The sequence below is a fragment of the Magnolia sinica genome, chromosome 2 (assembly GCF_029962835.1).
Source record: "Magnolia sinica isolate HGM2019 chromosome 2, MsV1, whole genome shotgun sequence".
Classification (NCBI taxonomy): domain Eukaryota; kingdom Viridiplantae; phylum Streptophyta; class Magnoliopsida; order Magnoliales; family Magnoliaceae; genus Magnolia; species Magnolia sinica.
This window is the reverse complement of record NC_080574.1, coordinates 128,182,751-128,207,664: the sequence shown is the minus strand read 5'-3', so window position 1 is coordinate 128,207,664 and position 24,914 is coordinate 128,182,751. Positions and strand designations below refer to the sequence as shown.

The 24,914-nt window shown below is 42.3% G+C and overlaps 1 non-coding gene and 1 pseudogene across 1 annotated transcript; one reads left to right on the top strand and one right to left on the bottom strand.

The window, feature by feature from the left end:
* The window catches only part of LOC131227642 (uncharacterized), a 118,722-nt pseudogene that overhangs the window by 75,088 nt on the left and 18,720 nt on the right, over positions 1–24,914 (top strand).
* On the bottom strand, positions 12,626–12,732 carry LOC131238453 (small nucleolar RNA R71). The gene has a single exon (XR_009167861.1). It is a non-coding gene; the product is annotated as a small nucleolar RNA R71 (small nucleolar RNA).

Below are 24,914 nucleotides of genomic sequence, written 5' to 3'. Positions count from 1 at the left end.
AAACAGTTTGGATGGCTTACAAACATCCAGATGGAGCCTTGGAAAGTTTCAAGGGTGGAGAACTATTTCTCCATTTTCGTTTTTGTATGGCTTTCTTGAGTTTTTGATCCACTTGATTTTTGGTCTCACATATTAAAATGATACGAAAAAACGGATGAATGGGGTGGAATTTTCAAAAACATTATAGTATGCTCTAGGTAGCATTCCGGGGAGGAACTTGCTGCGGAAGGCTTTCGCACGAAATCCGCGACCTGGCCGTTATGCACGGCTTCCACGTCACCCGCCTAGTCATGGTCCACGTCAAACAAAAAATCAAGAAAATTAATACTCCTCTTTAAAAGGGAAAGCCGTGGATCCAGTTTTACAGATCATATTCGGGATTATCCCAAAAAATGAGTGGGATATAAATCTCAGCAGACCACCCTACGGAAAAACAATAGTAATGGAATATCCACCATTAAAATACTCCTAAGGCTTACTGTACTGTTTATTTTACATCTAATATGTTGATTAGGTCATACAAACCCAGATGAAGGTAAAAAACAAAGATCATCTTGATCCAAAACTTTTACTGCCCCGAAAAAGTTTTTAACGGTTGACATTCATTCAACACTGCTTCCTGTAATGTGGTCAACTTGAGATCGGGATATACCTAATTTTTTGTCTCATACCATAAAATGATCTGAAAAAATATATGAATAGAATGTATGAAAGACATACATCATGGTGGGCCCCACAGAGCACGACCAGCGGAGTAGCCAATCCGTTTCCATCGTTTTATCGTTCTCTTGTTAAATAAAGGAGAAGTAGCTCAGTGTTGTGGAGCGAATTGCAACATGGCAGTTTCTTCCGCTCTCCATTCCTTTCTCTCCCACCTTGCTCTTCCCTCACCTCTAGAAAAGAGTAACGTTCCTGGACCCAACCCACATTGTCCTCCGGTCGACTGCTGAGAGCTATTTCAGATCCGATTCCCCTTCTAAATATCACCAATCCTGAATTCGGGTTATACTCCATCAATTGCAACAATTTCATAAAACCAACCATCCAATTTGAGGATTTGGGAAGGTCGTTCGTCGTCAAAGATATCTTGCATCGTGAAAGCACGATTGTAATTCGAGACGAGGGATTCTACAATCACTCGCAGTCTGACTTATGCAATTCCTTTTACAATTTCATCTTGCTTTCTTCTCCTTTCCTTAGCTTTTATCTTAAATCTCCCAACTACACCTTTGTCAATTGTCAGCGCCATCATCAGCCTCTCTTCAATGATTCCTATAAGGGTGTATATAATTACACAGGTTGTGAAGACCGCAGTCTCTACTATTGGCAAGAGGATCTACCACTTCTTCATGATCTATCACCTCTTCAACAGCATGATTGTTTGGTCACTCACTTTCCATTACCTCTTCCGGAGCTCGACCCAAATGTGCCGAAGGACCTTTTCAGTCTATTGGCATTGGGTTTCCTTCTTGAATGGAGTAGGACCCAAGCCTGTGCATCACACGTGTGGTGTAACAGCTGATTGAAGTCATTATATAGCCCCACCGTGTAATATCTCTGCCCTAATACTGGTCCTCTGTGCTCTCTGTTAGCCCCGGAAACAAATACGACCCACAAAATATGAATTTTGGGACATGGTCATCAACACAATGGGGCCAACTTGCTGGATGGATCATCCATATCACATGTGTGCCTTGCTGACACATGGTGAAGAACAGAGCTTCAATAAGTAAATGTCTTATGTATAATCAATCTCTGGTGGAAATTAGACTGATGTCGATTGTTTCATTTTCCTTTTACTAGCAAGAAAACAGATATTGCAGTGTAAGAAAATGAGTGTTAGTGGATTTATTACATTAAAATGATTTTATATTTTGTTGATCTTCTGTATAATGTGATTTTACAGGTGGAAACGTAGACAAGGATAGTAAGAAGATGAAGATTGCCATAGGTATCATATTCTAACCCCCTGCCTTCTTTTTGTGCTTCTCTCTCTCTTTCTTTTTATTTTTCTAAAGGTAAGAGCACACCACCCGTAACTTTGTTGATGATCGAAAAGAATTTATAATTTTCGGGCAGGCACCACCTGTAACTTCTCGTTTTCTCTCCAGGAAAGCTAATTAATTACAATCTTTTATCTCTAACCTTTGAGATGAAACAAATGTTTCAACCCAAGTTCTCCCAAAGAAGCTTGCAAACATCCTGGGCTCCATCTTGCCCTGCAAAATGAAGTAAACAGTTTTTTTTTTTTTTCTTTTCAGAAATGAAGAGAACATGCTTGTAATTTAAGATGAGCGAATCGAGCATTACTTGCAAGCCAATACCTATTGCAGTTTCTTTTACAATTTTGCAATGCCCACCTCTCCTTTGGTACCCTTCTCATCTTAAAACTCCAATCTATGCCTTTGTCAATTGCAAGAGCAATGATCAGTTCAAGTATCCCAATGTTTGTTTGTATAATCACATGTTGTGAAGACCACAGCCTCTATTATGGACCAGAGTGTCTACCACCTCTTCATCGCTTGACCTGTATCCAAATGAACCCAAGGACCACTTTGGACACTTGGCTTTCGGTATTGGTATGAATCTCACCCACGAAGCAATGAATTTTACGTGGAAGAAGGAAGCCTTGGCAATCGAAATCATTCAAAGGAAACTTCACTTGTTCATACCCCACCAGTCCCAACAGTATATGAAATGAAAATCTGCTTTGGGTTGTCTTCAGTTTCACAGCTACCAATTGAAGCAGCAAACGACAGTAGATTTGGTGGGCCTTATTGTACAAATCAAATGGATGGCTAAGGACCTTGTACACGGTGGGGCCCCATCCATTTGATTTGTACAACAAGGCCCACCAAATGGCATCCACACGATGGGGCCTACTTGATGGAAGATCAATGTATATCAGACGCGTGACATGCGAACATATGGAGGGACAGAGCTAGGGCTTTTTTTTTTTTTTTTTTTTTTTTTGTTTTGTTTAAAGGAGGAAATTTATTCAAGAGAAGAAATCTACAGACATTCGGGCAAGGCCCCACAAAAAGGCCAGGGCCCCGCTTATCATATGCAAGCATATACAAACCCAGCCCAAATCAGAGTTCAAAACGGCCCTATGACAGACGTCTTCTAACAATCCCAATCCCAACATTGTCCTCATGGATGATCTCCTGTGTATATGTTAGCAGTTTTTACATGTTTAGATCAGTGCCCGTCATTTCATTTGTCTTTTACTGTTGAGAGGAGACATTCCAGTGTAAAAAATAAAAGGCATATGCGGTATTATTACATTAAAATGATTTTATATTTTATTAATCCTCTGTCTAATATGATCAGGTTGAATGCAAATTTGTGTTCATTCACCACTTTCAGGTATATCATTGGGAGTGGCAGTCTTCTTTCTAGGATATATATTTCTCCTCTTCTTCTGCTGTAAGGCCAAGCCAATCTTATTTTGGAATAAGAAACCAAAAGACAATCGTGACGTGGAGGAATTTCTAAAGAACTATGGTTCCCTATTCCAAATAGATATCAGTATTCAGATCTCAAGAAGATGACGAACTCCTTCAATGATAAATTAGGCCAAGGAGGTTATGGTGGAGTGTTCAAAGGAAAGCTCCCTAATTGTCGTTTGGTGGCTGTGAAGGTGTTGAACGATTCCAAGTGCAATGGAGAAGAAGTCATGAATGAGGTCGCCTGCATTGGTAGGACTTACCATGTAAATATTGTCGCTCTGCTAGGTTTTTGTTGGGAGGGGGAAAAAAGAGCACTTATCTATGAGTTCATGCCCAATGGATCACTTGAAAAATTCATTTATGCTGACAAACCAAGAGAAATGAATCCTCTTGGATGGGAAAAGCTATATGAAATCGCAATTGGAATTGCCCGAGGACTAGAGTACTTGCACCGTGACTGTAGTACACGCATTGTGCATCTAGACGTAAAACCTCATAACATTCTTCTAGATGAAGACTTCAGACCCAAGATCTCAGATTTCGGGCTAGCTAAGATATGCCGTGCGAAGGAGAGTATCGTATCCATGATGGGCGCTAGAGGGACTGTGGGGTATATTGCACCTGAAGTATTTTGTAGAAATTTCGGAGGAGTCTCATACAAGTCCGATGTTTATAGTTATGGAATGATGGTGTTAGAAATGGTTGGAGGAAGAAGGAAAAGTGAGGCCCGAGTAGAGAATACCAGCGAAGTATATTTTCCACACTGGATATACGAGCATCTTGATTTAAATGGACATCTAGGATTCCATGTAGTTACAATGAGAGAGGATGAAGACATTGTGCGGAAGATGATCATAGTGGGTCTATGGTGCATACAGACAGCCCCAGCAAATCGGCCTTCTACAACTAGGGTGGTAGAGATGCTGGAGGGAAGCGTGGAAAGCTTGTCAATTCCACCCAAGCCATTTCTATCTTCTCCTTCAAGGACATGCCAAGGTCTTTCAATTGCTTCAATATCACAAGAAAATATTCTACCACATGTTTGAATATATTTTCTCTATGAAGAGAATTTGATCCAACCAGAAAGGTTTGAACTTTAAATCTAGATCCATGATTGTTCCTTGTGATGATCAAGTTAATTTGGTATTTCCTTTCCTCTTTAAAATATTATTCAGATGAACAACTGATAATGCATGGGTTATATTCATATGTATATGTATGGATTTATGGATGTATGTATTGTATGGTGAATGCTAACATTCCTACCTTCATGCGACATTAGCAACATCCGCAGAGCTTTTAAATGACACGCAGCATGAAGACGGTGAATTGTTAACATGAAATGTCCTCTATTTCCTTTTCTTTTATTCCTTTAAAAAAAAAAAAAAAAAAATCTTCTTCTTCTTCTTCTGATCAGATGATACATTTTTTATTTTTTATTTTTATTTATTTTTTATTTTTTTTTATTTATAAGAAAAAGGAAGATTTCATTAATTCAGTAAAATATACAAGTATCTCAGGGGGGCCACACAAAAAGCCGCAAGCCGCCCCTGACTCGAAAGGGCCCTAAGTATCCACAAACCAAAACAAAGCAAAACACCCCCAACCCGCTCGCAGACGGGGAAGGGCTCAACTAGACGCAGCCCCCTCGAAGTAGGCATGGCTAGAGCTCTCTCAGGTAGCCTAAGCCCACCCTGTCCAAGATCAGTAAATCTCTGGTGGAGGGGGAAGCGAGGCTACCGAGGGGTAGGAGACGTAGTCCTGGGCTGCACTGGCGTGCTTGGCCAGGTCATCTGCTACTGCATTTGCCTCTCTAGGGGTGTGGGCGAAGGAAATCTCTAAACGGTCCCTCAAAGCCCTTACTCGCGCAAACCAGTAGTGTAAGGACCATGACCGGCACACTTCCTTGGAGAGGATTTGCACTAACAACTTGGAATCGCACATCACTTTCACCTTAGAGAAACCCATCTCTGCACACAAGGCCAGGCCCTCACATATAGCATGGAATTCCGCACGGGAGCTGGAGCCTGGGCCATAGTCAGAGGAGAAACCGAAGAGGAAATGGCCATCGACGTCCCACCCGACACCCCCGCCCCCTGAAGGGCCCGGGTTCCCCAAGGCCGAGCTGTCAACATTTAACTTGAGCCACCCCCTCAGAGGCCTCACCCATTTGACCACCATGGGGTGCTTAGGCCTAGGTGCCAACTAAATCCTCCACATTGAATGTGGAACTAATTCCCATGGAAGGTGGAAGATCTACCTCATACGCATTCAGACCGTTTCACTTTATAATTTTAAAGGGCCCAGCGTTACGTGCATGTAACTTACGAATGGCCCCTGGAGGGTACCGCTCGGGCCTGATGCGGACCATCACAGAGTCCCCAATATTGAACTCTTTGAAACGTCTATGTTGGTCTGCAGAAAATTTGTTATGTTCATTACTAGTAGTGATCTTTCGCTTGATTTCTTGATGCAATGAATGTATGTGATGCGCAAAAGAATCTGCAGACTCTAATGGTGTATGAGACGATGACATGGGGATAAGATCAATAGGCTTCCTAGGCTTATAACCGGTAACGACTTCAAAAGAACTTAGACCTGTGGACCTATTGACAGAACTATTGTATGTAAACTCGGCTATGGGTAGTACGGCGTCCCATGTCTTGGTATGCTCCCCCACTAAACATCGAAGTAAATTCTTTAGTCTCCTATTAACCACCTCAGTCTGGCCATCGGTCTGAGGGTGGTAGGCAAATTAGAGCATAGTATTCATCATGTGTCATAGTGTCTTCCAAAAGTAACTCATAAATCTCATGTCACGGTTAGACACTATGGTTTTTGGTAACCCATGCAGTTTAACGACCTCATTAAAGAATAGCTTGGCAATATGAGAGGCGTCGGAGGTCTTAGAACAAGGAATGAAGTGGGCCATTTTAGAGAAACGGTCCACGACAACAAATATAGAGTCATGCTTTCGAATAGGCTTGGGAAGTCCAAGCACGAAATCCATGCTGATGTCCTGTCAAGGAATGAATGGGACTGACAAAGGTATATATAATCCTGTATTCTGTTTCCTCTGCTTTGCCAGTTGACAAGTATGACACTACCCTATAATTTTGGCCACGTCCCGCTTGAGGCTTGGCCAATGAAATCTATCCTTCGCTAGGGCAATGGTTTTGTTACGACCAACATGACCCGCGACCCCCCCTGAATGTAACTCCCAGACAAGAAAATCGCAAAGGGAGGTGCGTGGTATGCACAAGCGGTCACTCCTAAACAAATATCCGTCCAAAATCAAATACTCACTGTTAGCTCCTGACGGACTCTCTAATAAAGACGTATACACAACCCTAAAATTTGGACACTCAGAATACTCTTCTTTAATGCGCTCAAGGCCCATAACTTCAATGCTCATGGAGTTGAGTAATGTGACTCGATGACTCAACGCGTCGGCAGACTCATTCTCTACACTGGCCTTGTGCTTAAACACAAAAGTGTACTCTTGAAGGAATTGAACTCACTTAGCGTGCCTGGGGCTTAATTTCTTCTGAGAGTTCAAGTATCTTAAGGTCTCGTGATCTGAGAACAAGACGAATTCTTGCGGTAACAGGTAATGTCGCCAATGGCGTAGTGATTGCACTACCGTGTAGAATTCCTTGTCATAGGTGGAATATATTTCTAAAAAAGGCGACAGGGTGCCCTTCTTGGCTAAGTACTCCTCCTATGCCGACTCCTGACGTGTCATATGCGACTTCAAAAGCTTTTGAAAAATCTGAAAGTCGCGTGACTGAAGCTTCGGTCATCTTGACCTTTATCTCCTTGAAGGCCTTCGAGGCGGCCTTTGTCCATTGAAACTCTTCCTTTTTTATGCAGTCCATGATGGGAGCCACAATGGAACTGAAGCCTCGAATGAACCGCCTATAAAAAGTGACTAAGCCATGAAAGCTACGCACCTCATGAATATTGCGGGGTTCAAGCCAATTAACGATGACCTTGACCTTCTCGGGATCCGCCAATACGCCCTCAGCTGACATAATAAAACCTAAGAAGATCATACTACTAGACAAGAATGCGCACTTCTTTAGGTTGGCATACAACTTCTCGGCCCTAAGGATCCAACAAACCTGCCTCAAATGGTTGAGGTGTTGCTCCTTAGTCATGCTATAAATCAAGATATCATCAAAGTATACGACCAGGAACTTCTTCATGAAGGGTCTCAACACTTGGGTCATCACATGCATGAAAGTGCTTGTGGCATTAGTTAACCCAAAAGGCATAACTAGCTACTCATATAGCCCATCCTTCGTCTTGAAGGCAGTCTTCCACTCTTCACCAGGGCGTATACGGATTTAGTGATACCCACTTTTGAGGTCGATTTTTGAGAAGATAGTAGTATTGGCCATCATATCTAGCATGTCATCAAGACGTGGTATAGGAAACCGATACTCGATTGTGATTTTGTTGATGGCCCTACTATTAACACACATCCTCCATGTGTCATCCTTCTTAGGTGTAAGAAGGGCGGGCATAGCACACGGACTCATGCTCTCTCAAATGAAACCCTTCTCTAGGAGTTCATCAATCTGCCTCTTCAACTCAGCGTGCTCCTTCGGGTTCATTCTGTAATGCGGGAGGTTTGGTAGAGTTGCCTCAGGGATTAAATCAATAGCATGCTGTATATCTCTCATAGGGGGAAGATCATTCGGTAAATCATCAGAAAAGACATCACGAAACTCATGTACTACCTGAATGGCCTCAGTGGGTAATTCTACGCTAGTCTCTGGTACACTCTCCCTAGCCACAAGGGCATATATCATCGAGTTCGCCTCCGTCTCTCGCTCAAAGTCTTTGGCATTCATAATATGAAGCGGTTTGGACTTGGACTTCGACTCCTTCACTTCTTTTAGGCCGCTCACACCACTCTGTGTGGTGAACTCTTTTCCAGTTGTATTCTTGGGTGGCAGAACATTTAGCTTGACCTTCTTGCCCTTAAACCAGAATGTATACACATTTGAACGACCAAATATGGTAACATCCCTATCATAGAGTCACGGCCTACCCAGAATGATATAGCCCACATCCATAGGAACAGCATCACACCAAATTGTGTCTTTATAAGATCCGAACTGAATAGGGACAAGACAGCGGTGCGAGACTGGAATAAATGTTTCATCAACTCAGGAGACTATAGGGCTAAGGATGGGCTTCTAGCTTCAAGCCCAAACGACTCACAGTGCTAGTCGATGCTACATTGGCACAACTACCACTATCCACGATCATCTTACAGCTCTTTTCCCCACATTTTGTATAAATTTAGAAGATCGTGTTGCGGCGCCAGTCATCAGTGTTCTTGACTTCAGCTAGGGCACAACGCACAATTGTGAGGGTCACAGACTCTTGTGCTCCCTCTTCCTCATCACTAGGGGTTCTGACTGGCTCATATTCCTCCTCCTCACTATCACTCTCTAGGGGCACTACTTCTACTTGCCCATCAATAAGGAGTACTTTGGTACCCTCTCTCGTACCGCATTGGTGAGCAAAGTGACCAAACCCCTGACACCTAAAACACCTAGTGGCCCCACTTCTGTTGAGGGTCAAATATTGCATATCAGACCCATTTATTGCATAGATTTACACGCATGATACTGCTTAATGGCCTAATTAATCGTGTTTATAATGCAGAGTGTATGTACGAGCCTGGACCGAAATGGGTGCTTAAAGCATGGACTTAATGCTCTAATGACACCAAAGCGTGGGACGGACTCTAGAAGACCAAGACCGACGGAATTATACACCAGGAGTCCGCGGAAATCGAGAAACTGAAGCTCAAGTGGCCTGAAAGTCAGCCAGAATGCAAGATCATAGGATTCCCACCATCTGATCAGTTCGAAACTTCACATATGGCTTAAAAACCAAAAACTAACCGTACATGTCAAATTTCAGCCATTGGATCCCCCTGGAAGTGGCCCAACGGACAGATCAGCCCATAAATCAGTGAACTGGGGCCCGCCTGGTGTCTGAAAGTGCTTCAATCTTGGGCTCAACAATTCAAATGAGCTGACAAAACGGATAGACGGATCAGATCTCTCAAAAAAACATCATAATGGACCCTATGGGAAGCAGCAGTGCATAGTGCAAAAGTGCACTCTCGTACACCGAATCAAGCCGATCGGGTCAGCGCTGCTGACCCGATCCTTCTCGCAGACGGAAACAGCGGGCGGACGCTGTTCGTCCGTTTTCACGTAGTGGGCCCCATCAATCACATTTCTCGACGATCAGAACCGTCCATACGCTCTGCAAGGTGACCAACATCGTCGCCTAGCTTTCCTTTTTGGCCCATGCACACACACAAAGGCAGATTTCATGAAAACGCAGGAATGGACGGTGGGAACAAAGATCGTATGGGCTACACTGAATCTAACATAAAACCAGCCGAATCCTACTGGTTTTTCGACGCGAATCGAATGGTCGGAGTGGATTTTACACACGGCGTCAATCAGCGGTTCGCCGCCTTCACAGCGCCCGACCGCGCATGCTCTGTTCGCAACAGGAAGCTGCGGTCGATCCAGGTGGGCCATCATTGCCGATCAAAACAGAGATCCGGACCGTCTATTGTGTAGAAGGGCCAAAACCGTCCGTAGGGACGTTATCTATTTGGAAAAATTGCGATGGAAGTGGAAGTCTTCTCTTCCGTTTTCTTGGCTGCAAAACGTCCCTACGCACGAGCCTTGCGTAAAATCTTCCGCACCTACTCCTTCTCGGACTGTCTCCGCCACCTATCTCGGGTAGGACTCTGCAGCAGCGACAGAGGGAGTTTTTGATCTTTAAAAGGAGAGAAGGGAGGACGGCCGTAGAGGTATCTTTGGTTGGGAAGAGCTGAAGCTTGGTTTCCATCGGCGGCTGAACGTGGAAGGGAGTGAATGAGAGTGCGGGAGCAGAGGCTGGAACGGTTGCTGTTTTCCAGGGTGTGCGGGAGCAGAGGCTTGAACGGGAAGAGTTTTCCAGGGCAGCGTGGGGTTCAAGGAAAAGAAGGAAACGGAGAGAGAAAGAGGTGGGGCCGTGGAGGCAACAGGAAGGCTTCAACGTGTTTTCTTCTTGTTTTCCTTTCTTCTTATCTGTATTTTAATTATTTTTTCCAACCCATCCATGTCCGGCTGAACCTCTTAGCTAGGGCTAAGAGGTGAAGCTTGCAGCCTGATGGGAGAGATGTTGCTTGTGCCTTTTGATTAAATTGAAGAGCTTTTTGATTTAATTTTATGGGAATATTTTTAGTTTTTAATGGCATGTTGTGACTGAAATTACAATGGGCTTGCAATGGCTTTGAGTATTCCTCTTCTCTTATTTTGATTATAGTGTCAGGAAGCCCTGATGTTCGCCATCGTCTCCTGGGCATGGTTGGATGTCGGTACCCTTCCTAACCTTTATAATCATCTGATTGGTTGGTGATTAGTTTAATTCTGTTATTTGCTCTGTCTCCTAGGCATGGTTTGATGATGGAATCTATTCTGATTCAAATACCTTTCATCCCTTTAAAGTTATATCAGAGGAAATTCAATTTAATTTCCATGATTCCTAATGCAGGCAAAAGATCTCCCTGATCCCTACAAGTGGATCCTTTGAATCCCTAGCTTCCCTTCTCTGAATTCCTTAAGTTTTATATAATTATTCCGCAATTATTTCCTAAATTCTATTTGTTTTAGATCGCATCTTAGACTAGTTCTAGTTCTACTTGGTTTTAGATAACGTACAGGTATCAGTCCCTGTGGATTCGACCTCGGTCTTACCGAGTTTATTACTACATCACAACCCTATACTTGGGGAGTGAACAAGTTTTTGGCGCCGTTGCCGGGGACTGACGGTTACGTTTTCTGAAATTAATTAGTTTTAGAATTAAGTTAGGATTAGGATTTTACTTACTTTAGGATAGAAGTTTTTATTTTATTTTATTCTATTTTTAGAACTTAACTTGTTTCCTGTTTTATAGGATCTGGACATAAGTTTCTAAATTGGTAATTCCTTCCTAATCTCTCTACTTTTTCATATTTTTAGAATTAGGGTTTAAATTTTAGAAATTTTCTAATTCTAGTATCCTCCCTTCTGTAGGAAATAGTTTATTTTTAGAATTTAGGTTATTTCTTTCCCTTCTTAGAAATTAACTTTCTATTTTTGTTTTATTTTAGTAACTTTTTAATTCTAACACTTTTAGAATCTAATTTTGTTTCTTAATTTATTTTTAGAATTTTTGTTTAGAAACTAACCTTCCTATTTTGTAGGCCTTTAAGATAGAAATCTCTAATTCGGTACACTCCTTCCCTACTTTCTATTTTCCAGTTCTCTTTTAGTAATTTGCTTTCTAGTATAGGACTTTCCTAGTTTACTTTAGAAATTTCCGCTTTTCTTTAAAGAATACCTTCTTTTAGAAATTAAGTTACTGTTATTTTTCTTTTAAAGTATCATTCTTCTCTTTTAAGAATCTAACTTATTTTTGTTTTATTTTGCAGGTTTTTAACTTAGGACTCCAATTTGGTAATTTCTTTCCAACTCTCTCTTTCTTTCTAGATTTTCTTTTCCTTTCTTAGGATTAAGTTTTTAATCGAGGGCTGCGAGTATTTTTCATGCCCAAGTGGGCCCGTGACGACACTCGACGTCTCTTGACTGAAGGAGGAGTGGTTGAGGGGTTGACTATCCATCGCAGGATTAGACACCGCTCGAAATCCCCTGAGTTAACTGAAGTTATGGCTGAGGACCAACCTCCTCTACTCCCACCCAGGGTGGAGGATACCCAAGATGAGAATGAGGTGCAACAGGCACCCCCGCCTCGTACTTTACGAGATTTTCTACAACCGGCGGGAGTGAGTACGCCCTCATGCATGATTTTTCCTGAAAACACAGGACAAATGGACATCAAGCCAGGAGTTATCCAACTCCTTCCCAAATTCCATGGACTTGAATCAGAGAGTCCATATTTACATTTGAAAGAGTTCGATGAGATTATAGCTACATTATGTTTTCCTAATGTATCTGAGGATACAATTAGGCTGAAACTCTTTCCTTTTTCCTTAAAAGAGAAAGCTAAGACGTGGTTACATTCACTGCGTCCTAGATCCATTGGCACATGGAACGATATGCAGAGGGAATTCATAAAAAAATTCTTCCCACATCATAAAACGATTACCCTCAGAAAAGCGATCATGAACTTTGCCCAAAAGGAAGAGGAAACATTCTTTCAATGTTGGGAAAGGTTCAAAGATTTGGTCAGTTCATGCCCACAACACGGATTTGAAACGTGGCGCATTACAAATTTTTTCTATGATGGACTGACATCTTCCATGCGCCAAATGGTCGAGACAATGTGTAATGGAGAGTTCATTAATAAAGATATCGACGAGGTATGGGACTACCTCGATAGTTTGGTTGAAAAAACACAATCTTGGGACTATTACCCAAAGTCGAACACCACTTCTAGGCCGACTCAATTAAAGGAGAAAGGTGGATTATATCTCTTGAAAGAAGAGGATGATCTCAAGTGTAAAGTGACTACGCTCATAAGGAAAGTTGAGGCCATGGAAGGAAAGAAGGATAAGGTCAATGAAATTGTTTGCGGCATCTGTGATTGCAACATTCACACAATTGAAAATTATCTACAATACCTGCCTTTCGAGGAGTGTTGAGTGAACAAGCCAATGTCGTAAATAACTATCAAAGACCTTTTACTGGACCTAACTCCAACACATACAATCCTGGCTGGAAAAATCATCCAAACTTTAGTTGGAGGAATGGACAAACGGCGACTCCTCCAGGTTTCTTTAATCAAAATCCAAATCAAGTGAAACCTCAAGAGGAACCGGTTCAAAATCCCATACAAGAGCTGGCTCAAGCAATGCGAGGAATTACAGATTTTATGCAAAAGATAGATTCTCGTATGACGGTTATAGAAAAGGGGATGCTTCCTGCACAACCTCTCCTCAATCCTAAACCGCAGCTCTTCAAATAATGATCCTAGCTCTTCAAATCAGATGGGGCATGATAAATCCATCACCACTCTTAGGAGTGGTAAGATCATCGATAAAACTCTTCCGGTTAGGCCCGAAAAGCCTCAAGAACCAGAAGAGGACAACAATGATGGATCCAGTGATGCCCCACAAAAAGTAGAACCGGAACTTCTAGAGAAGCCAGTTGCTCCATTCCCCCAATGGTTGGTTTCACCAAAACCTCTCTCTAACTCTCAGGATATCCTAGAGGTGTTGAAACAAGTGAAAGTCAACATTCCTCTACTTGATGTCGTTAAACAGATACCTTCATATGCCAAATTCCTGAAAGACTTATGCACGACCAAACGACGGAAAATTATTCAAAAGAAAATCTTCTTGACTGAGAAAGTGAGTGCCATCCTGAAGCAAGACGTGCCGCAGAAATTCAAGGATCCCGGTAGCCCAACTATATCATGTGTAATCGGGAACCATCGAATTGATCACGCACTTCTTGACTTAGGAGCGAGCGTCAATTTGATTCCCTACTCGGTATACAAACAGTTAGGTTTGGGTGAATTAAAACCCACCATAACCACATTACAACTTGCTGATCGCTCTGTTCGTGTAGTCATTAAGTATTCAATTTCTTAATCGATGAAGGGTGCCATGCCTGAAACAGATAAGGCCAAAGTTTTCCTGACTGAAATGGGAAAACGATTCTCGTCATTCTTGGTCGCCCATTCCTTGCCACGTCAAATGCAATTATCAATTGCAGGAATGGTATCATGACTATGTCTTTTGAAAATTTGACATTGGAGTCAAACATTTTTTTCAATAACGGCAGCAACGCAGAGGATGATGACGATTTCCACGACATTAACATGATTGACTCTTTCGTGGAAGATACGACACCTCTAACCTTATCCTCCGACTATCTAGAGACATGCCTGGCCCACTCCCATGATTTTGATGATGACATGATTAGGGAGACGTGCGCCTTACTTGATACTGCACCGGTACTTGAAGTTAACCGGTGGAGGCCACAATTTGAAGAATTACCGCAAACCAATGTAGTGCCTCTACCGTCTAACCTCAAGCCGCCGAAGCTTGACCTAAAACCTTTGCCCTCTGATTTGAAATATGGCTATTTAGGTCAAGATGAGACATACCCGGTGGTGATCTCTGCCCACCTGGAGAAAGAACAGGAGAGTATGCTCATATCTACTCTCATTGAGCATAAAGGAGCCCTGGGATGGACGATAGCGGACCTCAAAGGAATCGATCCCTCTATTTGTACTCACCACATATATCTTGAGGATAATGCAAAAACCGCTCGGCAACCACAACGTAGACTAAATCCAAACATGAAGGAAGTGGTTAAGGCCGAGGTTCTTAAACTATTGGATGTGGGTATTATATACCCTATATCTGATAGTCAATGGGTGAGTCTAACTCAAGTGGTCCCTAAGAAGTCCGGAATCACCATCGTAGCGAATGCTAATAATGAACTCGTGCCAACTAGAGTCACTACTGGTTGGAGAATGTGCATTGACTACAGAAAGTTGAATACCGTCACGAGGAAAGACTACTTTCCTTTACCATTCATTGATCAGATCCTAGAAAGGTTAGCTGGTCATTCCTATTATAGTTTCCTTGACGGGTATTCGGGCTACAACCAGATAGAGATAGCCCCTGAAGATCAGGAAAAGACCACATTCACATGTCCCTACGGCACCTTTGCCTATCGAAGGATGCCATTCGGACTATGTAATGCCCCTGCCACTTTTCAGCGATGTATGCTTAGTATTTTTTCTGACATGGTGGGGCAATATCTAGAGGTCTTCATGGACGACTTCTCTGTTTATGGTCCATCTTTCAGCAAATGCTTGGAAAGTCTTAAATGTGTGCTGAAAAGACGTGAAGAAAAGAACTTGGTACTTAATTGGGAGAAGTGCCATTTCATGGTTCAGAAGGGAATTGTCCTTGGGCATATCATCTCGTCCAAGGGAATCGAGGTAGATAAGGCAAAAATCGATCTTATCTTTAACCTACCTCCACCCAAGAACATTAGAGACGTGCGATCCTTCTTAGGACACGCAGGATTTTACAGGCGATTCATAAAGGACTTTAGTCTCCTCTCTCGTCCTTTATGCACTCTTCTTCAAAAGGATGCACCATATGAGTGGACTAAGCAATGTCAGGAAGCTTTCATCAAGCTTAAGGGCATGTTAACCACTGCACCTATCATGCAGCCACCCAACTGGAGCCTTCCTTTTGAGCTTATGTATGACACTTCTAATTATGCTCTTGGAGCGGTTCTGGGTTAGAGAAAAGATAAGAGGCCTTACGTCATTCATTACGCAAAAAGGACTCTAAATCTTACCCAAGTGAATTACTTGACTACGGAAAAGGAACTCTTAGCCGTAGTGTTCGCCTTGGACAAATTTAGGTCCTACCTGATTGGATCCAAGATCATTATCTATACAGATCATGCGGCACTGAAGTATCTTCTTTCTAAGAATGATTCTAAGCCCCGTTTGATACGATGGATCCTTCTACTCCAAGAATTTGATTTGGAAATTAAAGATAAAAAGGGAGTAGAGAACGTAGTGGCCGATCACCTTTCTCACCTTAATACCTCTGAGTCCCTTGAGGCGACCCATATCAACGATATGTTCCCTAATGAACAACTGTTCAGAGTCTCCCGTTCACCTTGGTTCGCTGATATTGCTAATTATCTTGCTGCAGGTGCCATACCGACACAGTGGACTGCGCAAGATAAGAAGAAATTTTTCACCGAGGTGCGCAACTTTTTCTGGGATGATCCTTATTTATTTAAATATTGCCCAGACTAAATTCTAAGGAGATGTGTACCAGACGATGAGCATCAGAGCGTCATCTCCTTCTGTCACTCAGAAGCCTGTGGTGGTCACTTTTCTGCTAAAAAGACCACGGCCAAGATCTTGCAGTGTGGCTTTTACTGGCCCACTATGTTTAGGGACACTCATGAGTTTTGCAAAGCTTGTGAGCGTTGTCAGAAATTGGGAGCATTGTCCCGTCGAAATATGATGCCTTTGAATCCCATTCTTATCATTGAAGCTTTTGATTGCTGGGGCATCGATTTCATGGGACCATTCCCCCAATCGTTTGGAAATCTGTATATTTTGCTCGCCGTGGATTATGTCACTAAATGGGTCGAAGCGATTCCGTGTCGAAAGAATGACCATCGCACGGTCATTAAATTCCTAAAAGAAAACATCCTTTCTCGATTCGGAATGCCTCGAGCCATCATTAGTGATGGGGGCTCACACTTCTGTAATAGACCATTTGAGAGCTTAATGAAGAAATACGGTATCTCTCATAAGGTAAGCACCCCATACCATCCACAGACAAGTGGACAAGCTGAGATTTCCAATAGGGAGATCAAACACATTTTGGAGAAAACGGTTAACCCAGATCGTAAGGATTGGTCAATCCGATTGACCGATGCTTTATGGGCATACCGTACTGCATTTAAAACTCCTATTGGAATGTCTCCCTTTATAGTTGTCTATGGGAAGGCTTGCCACTTGCCCGTGGAGTTGGAACATAAGGCCTACTGGGCAATTAAAATTTTGAACATCAATTTGGACAATGCCGACTCGCTATGCAAACTTCAATTGCATGAACTCGAAGAAATCTAAAACGATGATCATGAGGACTCGAGAATTTACAAGGACAAGATGAAAGCATTTCATGACCAACACATTTTGCGAAAATCATTCACGCCTGGTCAGAAGGTCCTTTTGTACAATTCTCGATTACATCTCTTCCCGGGTAAGCTTCGATCTCGTTGGACCGGCCCTTACATTGTTGTTACTGTTTTTCCTCATGGGGCCGTTGAGATAAGAGATCCCGACAATGGCAAGGAGTTTAAAGTCAATGGCCATCGATTAAAACCATTTGTCGAGAAATTTGATTCAGAGGACATGTCCATGCCTCTGACTGATCCTGTTTACCAGGATTGATCTCCTAGTCTGATGGAGGTATAGGTAGGTTTCCTGTTTTCTTAGGACTAGGGTAGTTGCTTTATTTGTCTGGCTAAAGACGGTAAACTTAGCGCTCCTGGGAGGCAACCCAGCTCTTCATTTCATTCTTATCATTAGTTAGTTCAATGTTTGTGGGTAACATCACTGCAAACCCTCACGAGACTACAACTCGTCCACTAGGGGTAACCTAGGGGTTTAAAGGCTTGTTGCATACGCTAAATGCAATCGAGAGCACCTACGAAAGTGGTATAGGTAGGATTGTATTTTTGTTATTTTATTTTACTTCTGTTGGTTTCTCTCTTGTGCTGACCGCTCTTACGTAGAAATCTTTGAAAAGCCTCTTGATTCTTTCATCCAGGTATTATCTTTCCATCACTTCTCATTTACTTTTTGTCCCATGTGCATCGCATGCTTATTTCTTTTACATTGAGGACAATGTAGATTTTAGGTTGGGGGTGGGAGATTAGGTCACCTAATCAGCATTTTCTTGGTCTTGTACAAAAGTTGTGAAAATTTTAAAAAAAAATTCTGACATTTTGTTGAATTTGAAGTGATTTTGATAACCATCTTGGATTTAAAATTACAAGATAAGTGAAGTTGGTAATTTATGACTCTTAGATTCAGTTATCTATTATATTAGATTTCACAGTTAAGTTTGAAGTGTTAATCTATAATTGGAAGTTTTAAACATTGATTGAGTTATGAGTTCACATGTCACATCTCGCTTTCACATTAAGATTTCAGTCTGATATTAAAGGGTTAACTTGGTAATCACTAAGCATGTAAGGAACCAGCTTGGAAAATTTGCCCGTCATGAAAAAAAAAAAAAAGGAGAGAGAGATACCTTTGGAAAAGGTTAGGCGAATAATTTTCACCATAGGTTTGCTCCCTATAGGTGTGGATTCAATTCTCCTCTCCCTCGAAAAAAAAAAAAAAAAAAAAAAAAAGAACTGAAAGGCAAATTCTGGTTTAAGTTTTGAGTGTCCTAAATACTGTTTTGATTATCAATGTTATCATAAAAATTATCCATTGGATTTCTTAATGATGATAAGCCGAGATTTTATCATACACTCATGATACTCATTGTTTAGAATTGTTCTAATTAATGCATAAATACTTTAAAGTTGATTATGAAATTTATTGTGCACTTGATTCCAGGAGGAAGTAATATCCAACGTTCATGCATCTTAGAAATTTCGAATCTAGACTGTTTTTTTTAAAATTAAAAAAAAAATCGCTTGAGTTCATAAAAATTGTCCTGTATTTCTCAACTTATTTTTCGCATACTTTGCTCGGGACTAGCAAAATGCTGGTTGGGGGTTGTGTTGAGGGTCAAATATTGCATATCAGACCCATTTATTGCATAGATTTACACGCATGATACTGCTTAATGGCCTAATTAATCGTGTTTATAATGCAGAGTGTATGTACGAGCCTGGACCGAAATGGGTGCTTAAAGCATGGACTTAACGCTCTAATGACACCAAAGCGTGGGACGGACTCTAGAAGACCAAGAGCGACGGAATTATACACTAGGAGTCCGCGGAAATCGAGAAACTGAAGCTCAAGTGGCCTGAAAGTCAGCCAGAATGCAAGATCATAGGATTCCCACCATCTGATCAGTTCGAAACTTCACATATGGCCTAAAAACCAAAAACTAACCGTACATGTCAAATTTCAGCCATTGGATCCCCCTGGAAGTGGCCCAACGGACAGATCAGCCTATAAATCAGTGAACTGGGGCCCGCCTGGTGTCTGAAAGTGCTTCAATCTTGGGCTCAACGATTCAAATGAGCTGACAAAACGGATAGACGGATCAGATCTCTCAAAAAAACATCATAATGGACCCTATGGGAAGCAGCAGTGCATAGTGCAAAAGTGCACTCTCGTACACCGAATCAAGCCGATCGGGTCAGCGCTGCTGACCTGATCCTTCTCGCAGACGGAAACAGCGGGCGGACGCTGTTCGTCCGTTTTCACGTAGTGGGCCCCATCAATCACATTTCTCGACGATCAGAACCGTCCATACGCTCTGCAAGGTGACCAACATCGTCGCCTAGCTTTCCTTTTTGGCCCATGCACACACACAAAGGCAGATTTCATGAAAACGCAGGAATGGACGGTGGGAACAAAGATCGTATGGGCTACACCGAATCTAACATAAAACCAGCCGAATCTTACTGGTTTTTCGACGCGAATCGAATGGTCGGAGTGGATTTTACACACAGCGTCAATCAGCGGTTCGCCGCCTTCACAGCGCCCGACGGCGCATGCTCTGTTCGCAACAGAAGCTGCGGTCGATCCAGGTGGGCCATCATTGCCGATCAAAACAGCGATCCGGACCGTCTATTGTGTAGAAGGGCCAAAACCGTCCGTAGGGACGTTATCTATTTGGAAAAATTGCGATGGAAGTGGAAGTCTTCTCTTCCGTTTTCTTGGCTGCAAAACGTCCCTACGCACGAGCCTTGCGTAAAATCTTCCGCACCTACTCCTTCTCGGACTGTCTCCGCCACCTATCTCGGGTAGGACTCTGCAGCAGCGACAGAGGGAGTTTTTTATCTTTAAAAGGAGAGAAGGGAGGACGGCCGTAGAGGTATCTTTGGTTGGGAAGAGCTGAAGCTTGGTTTCCATCGGCTGAACGTGGAAGGGAGTGAATGAGAGTGCGGGAGCAGAGGCTGGAACGGTTGCTGTTTTCCAGGGTGTGCGGGAGCAGAGGCTTGAACGGGAAGAGTTTTCCAGGGCAGCGTGGGGTTCAAGGAAAAGAAGGAAACGGAGAGAGAAAGAGGTGGGGCCGTGGAGGCAACAGGAAGGCTTCAACGTGTTTTCTTCTTGTTTTCCTTTCTTCTTATCTGTATTTTTATTATTTTTTCCAACCCATCCATGTCCGGCTGAACCTCTTAGCTAGGGCTAAGAGGTGAAGCTTGTAGCCTGATGGGAGAGATGTTGCTTGTGCCTTTTGATTAAATTGAAGAGCTTTTTGATTTAATTTTATGGGAATATTTTTAGTTTTTAATGGCATGTTGTGACTGAAATTACAATGGGCTTGCAATGGCTTTGAGTATTCCTCTTCTCTTATTTTGATTATAGTGTCAGGAAGCCCTGATGTTCGCCATCGTCTCCTGGGCATGGTTGGATGTCGGTACCCTTCCTAACCTTTATAATCATCTGATTGGTTGGTGATTAGTTTAATTCTGTTATTTGCTCTGTCTCCTAGGCATGGTTTGATGATGGAATCTATTCTGATTCAAATACCTTTCATCCCTTTAAAGTTATATCAGAGGAAATTCAATTTAATTTCCATGATTCCTAATGCAGGCAAAAGATCTCCCTGATCCCTACAAGTGGATCCTTTCAATCCCTAGCTTCCCTTCTCTGAATTCCTTAAGTTTTATATAATTATTCCGCAATTATTTCCTAAATTCTATTTGTTTTAGATCGCATCTTAGACTAGTTCTAGTTCTACTTGGTTTTAGATAACGTACAGGTATCAGTCCCTGTGGATTCGACCTCGGTCTTACCGAGTTTATTACTACATCACAACCCTATACTTGGGGAGTGAACAACTTCCACGTGAACTAGACCCGACAATCTCTTTACCCTTATCATCCTTAGGTTTGGGCTGAACATTAGGGGAAGGTTTGTTTTGGAATCCCGTGTTAGGTCTAGCCCAAGAGGGGTTGGCCTTAGCACCGGATTCGCGAAAGTCAAACCGACTTCCCACAGATGCTTTAAGGTATTGCTCGACATCTAATACTACTTGGTACAACTGTTCGATAGTGTCTATGTCTTTGGCGAGCAATTCTCTCCTAATGTCAGGACGGAGACCCGTTTTAAAACGAGCAAGGGTGAGTACGAGGTCCTCATCAACCTCACAGCGACTCAAGTACTCTTCTAATTTCTCAATATAGTCAGCAACACTCATGGAACCCTGTCAAAGAGACTGTCACTCCTCAATCAACCGCAGGCGATAAGAGTAAGAGAGGTACTTCTCTTTCAGCATTTCTTTCATTTCTCCCCAATGGACTATTGAGAGTTCCCTTGCTCTTTCTTTTTTTCGCTCAACCGTCGCTCAAAACCTCTTTGCTTGACCCACAAGCTTCATCTTGGCAAATCGGACTCGTCGAGCATCCAACATATCATACCACTCAAAATAGTGGTCCATATTCACCAACCAATCTAAGAAAGATTTAGGGTCTAAGTGGCCATCAAAAGTAGGGGCATCTACTCTAACTCCTTTGAGGAGTTGCCCATCTGAGACATATTGGTCATGGTGTCCCTCACGGGGTGGGTGCACAGGTGCGCACTCATGACCAACTCCTTAGCCACCTCTATTCTTTGGTCTAATCTCCTGACCACCTGCTTGAGAATGGGCATCTTCCCCAATGGTGGGGTTTGCCCTGAGGGAGGCCTCTATTTGAGTAACGCGATCATCAAATTGGTTAAGGTGTTGATCTATGCGTTGTTCCAAGCGCTTAGACATAGACTTAACCTGCTGGGCTAACTGGGCCATTGATTCTTGTAGTTGCTCCATGTTTAGAGTAGGGTGCAAACCAAAACCGCGACCCGTACGTGTGGGCATACATAGGCTAACTCAATCCTAAGAACCTGCTATGGCAACTATATGTGTCAAAAAAAAAAACTAAATAACCCTACAAGACTCTATATAAAGGAGATTACACACCGTTTCTAAAATTCAACTATATATGATGGACTGAATGCATGAAGGACTCAAACAAACTAAACCCTAAATATGTGGTGAATTCCCTTACAAGAACCCTAAGCTCTGATACCAAATTTGATGCAGAGATGAAAATTAAATATGATATGCGAGATTTCAGGCTTAAGATCACATTAGTTCAGAAATAATTACACCAATTCCATATCCCACATGAAAATCCAAACATTCAAATAAGGGGAATCTATGCGGGTCCATGCCTACACATGATAGGGCTGGATCAATATAAATTATGAATCAAACGATACTCAAAGATAAGAAATAATCATCCATGCATGCATAGTAATCAGTCTCTAATCCAAGGGATTTAGAAATTTCAATTCGGGGAACCCTAGGGTAAGAAAATTGACAAATAACTTAGGAAAAACGTAATCTAGGGCTAGGATTCATGAAAAACGGCTATGAGGGGATAAAATAGGATAAAAACCTGAGCCGAAAGACGATCCCGCATGTGGACAGCAACAATGGTCCAGACGGACGTGCGTGTGATCTCGGCCGCACGTGTGTGGGGCCTATTATTCAAAAAAGGCTACCTTGGCCCTGGTCGGCTAGGGATGGTCTCCAAAACCTCCAAATCTCAGCTCGATCCGATGTACGGTTTGTCCGTGGTGCTCCGACGAAGTTTCAGCTTGCCTGCGGGCCGAAATCTGGAAACCTGCTGTAATGAAGAAATCTGATGCAACAAAAGGACAAATTCGAAGTACGGATGATGGGGGAAGATGAAAAAAAAGATCATGGAGGATGGGGGTGAATTGGGATCGATGTGGCTTCGCACCACGGTAGTTAGACCTTCGAAAAGGGAGGGCTTCGCACCCACTTTTGAATCTTCCACAACTCACGAAGAGAGTAGAAAAATAAAGCATGAATTTTTTTTATTAACTTCAATGAATCAAAAGAACTACAAGGAGTGCAACTCGCACCATATGCGCAACCTATTACTTGGCGATGAAGTAAATTAAAATAAAAATCAAACAGAGAAATCTAAAGCGTTCACAATGTTCTAAATAATAACAATAAGAAAAACCTAAAATATGAAATCAATCCGACGAGTGGGCCGCGATCACGAGATCCCATGATGGGCTTTTCTTGACTATCGGGCCCATTTTTTTGAACAAAAAATTGTCATCTAACTAAGAGGCCCTGCCTGGACATCGTCATTGAGCCAGATCAATGGTGGAGTCCTCCTTCTGCATACGTACGTGCGTAGAGGTGGTGGTGTACGAGCGTGCGTGTGCACGATGTCCTCATCAGAACCCGACTGCAACTATTTTGGTACTTTAGTGCCTTACAAGCAAGCAAAAACTAAAGGTAATTGCAGGCGTCGATCACTTGGAATAGTTGTGATTTCTCCTGAAGAGGTAGCTCTTTGGTAGTCATTCTCAAGTGTATGTATATATTCAAGAAATTTTTTAGAGGAAGTTGATGATTGATGTTTGTAATCTTGTTCCTTCTATTAAAAAAATCATGTTTCTGATGGGCAAACAACAGCAAAAAATACTTTTTTTTTTTTGGGGGGGGGGGGGGGCGCAATTAATGACTTTCCAATGCTATTGGCTTAATAGATCTAATGGGTGTTTTACTTCAAGAAATGCTCCACTGCTCTTAGAGCACTGTAAGTTGTAGTGGTTGTTGTATTGGTACACTTAGGCAGTCAATCCATTAATCTAGACCGATCATTAGGTTAGTGTATATTTCATGGGCTACCATGCAAACATACCACAGCTTTGACAAAACATAATCACTTGATCAATGGCCTTTAATACGAACGGTTAATGAGTGTTTATGCAAAAATATGTCTATTTCTTAATGGTGGAAAACCGCTTCAGTTTATGTTTGTATTAGTAATGGGGCTAAGCCTGTAGAGCTGGTCCTATTCCAATGAAGGTGGAAATAGCTTTAGTTTCTGTTTGTGTTAGTAATGGGTTTAAAACTGTTGGCAACATTAATCAGGGTTTAAAACCGTTTTTAAAAGTTAGTTCCCTTAATCTGACCGTTGGCACTAGAACGGTTTAAAACCGTTCCTAAAATTCTGTCTCTAAAATTTGAAACAGTACCCAAAACGGTTCGGAACCGTTCCTAGTTTTTTGCGACACCTCATTTAAAAGCATTTAGGAACGGTTTATAACCGTTCCTAAATGACGATTTTGATATATGGTCTTCCCAAAGGATCGTTCTTACCTGTTGCAAGCGGTGTAGATGACAGTGATGAAGATTATGTGGTCACAATCTTCAAAAGAGACTTGAAGTGTGATGCACTGCTTGGTAGCTGCGACTGATTGGAGAATGGTGGGTGGGTTGGAGAGGATCCATATCTTACCTCCAATTGAGTCATCCTCTATGGAAAGTGAGATGATCTTACTGATTTGAATAAGCCTCGAATCTCCTTCAAACCATAGCTATGCCCTTGAATCCTTAGGAATGTTTTAGAAAGCCTAATACACCTTAATCGTACCATAATCCTGATTACACCTGATACACACACACACACACACACTCTCTCTCTCTCTCTCTCTCTCTCTCTCTCTCTCTCTCTCTCTCTCACAACCGAAATAGAAAACAAATCTCGCACCTATGCAACTCTGCACAGGCGCCCGATGGGACCTTCGATAGCATCGACAAGCCATCGAAGACCTGTTGATGGAATCGACAAACATCGAAGCCACGTCAATGACATTCAAGATCCTTCAATGCCATCGAGTAGCAACACTAAAGTAGTCCAGCAGCCAAC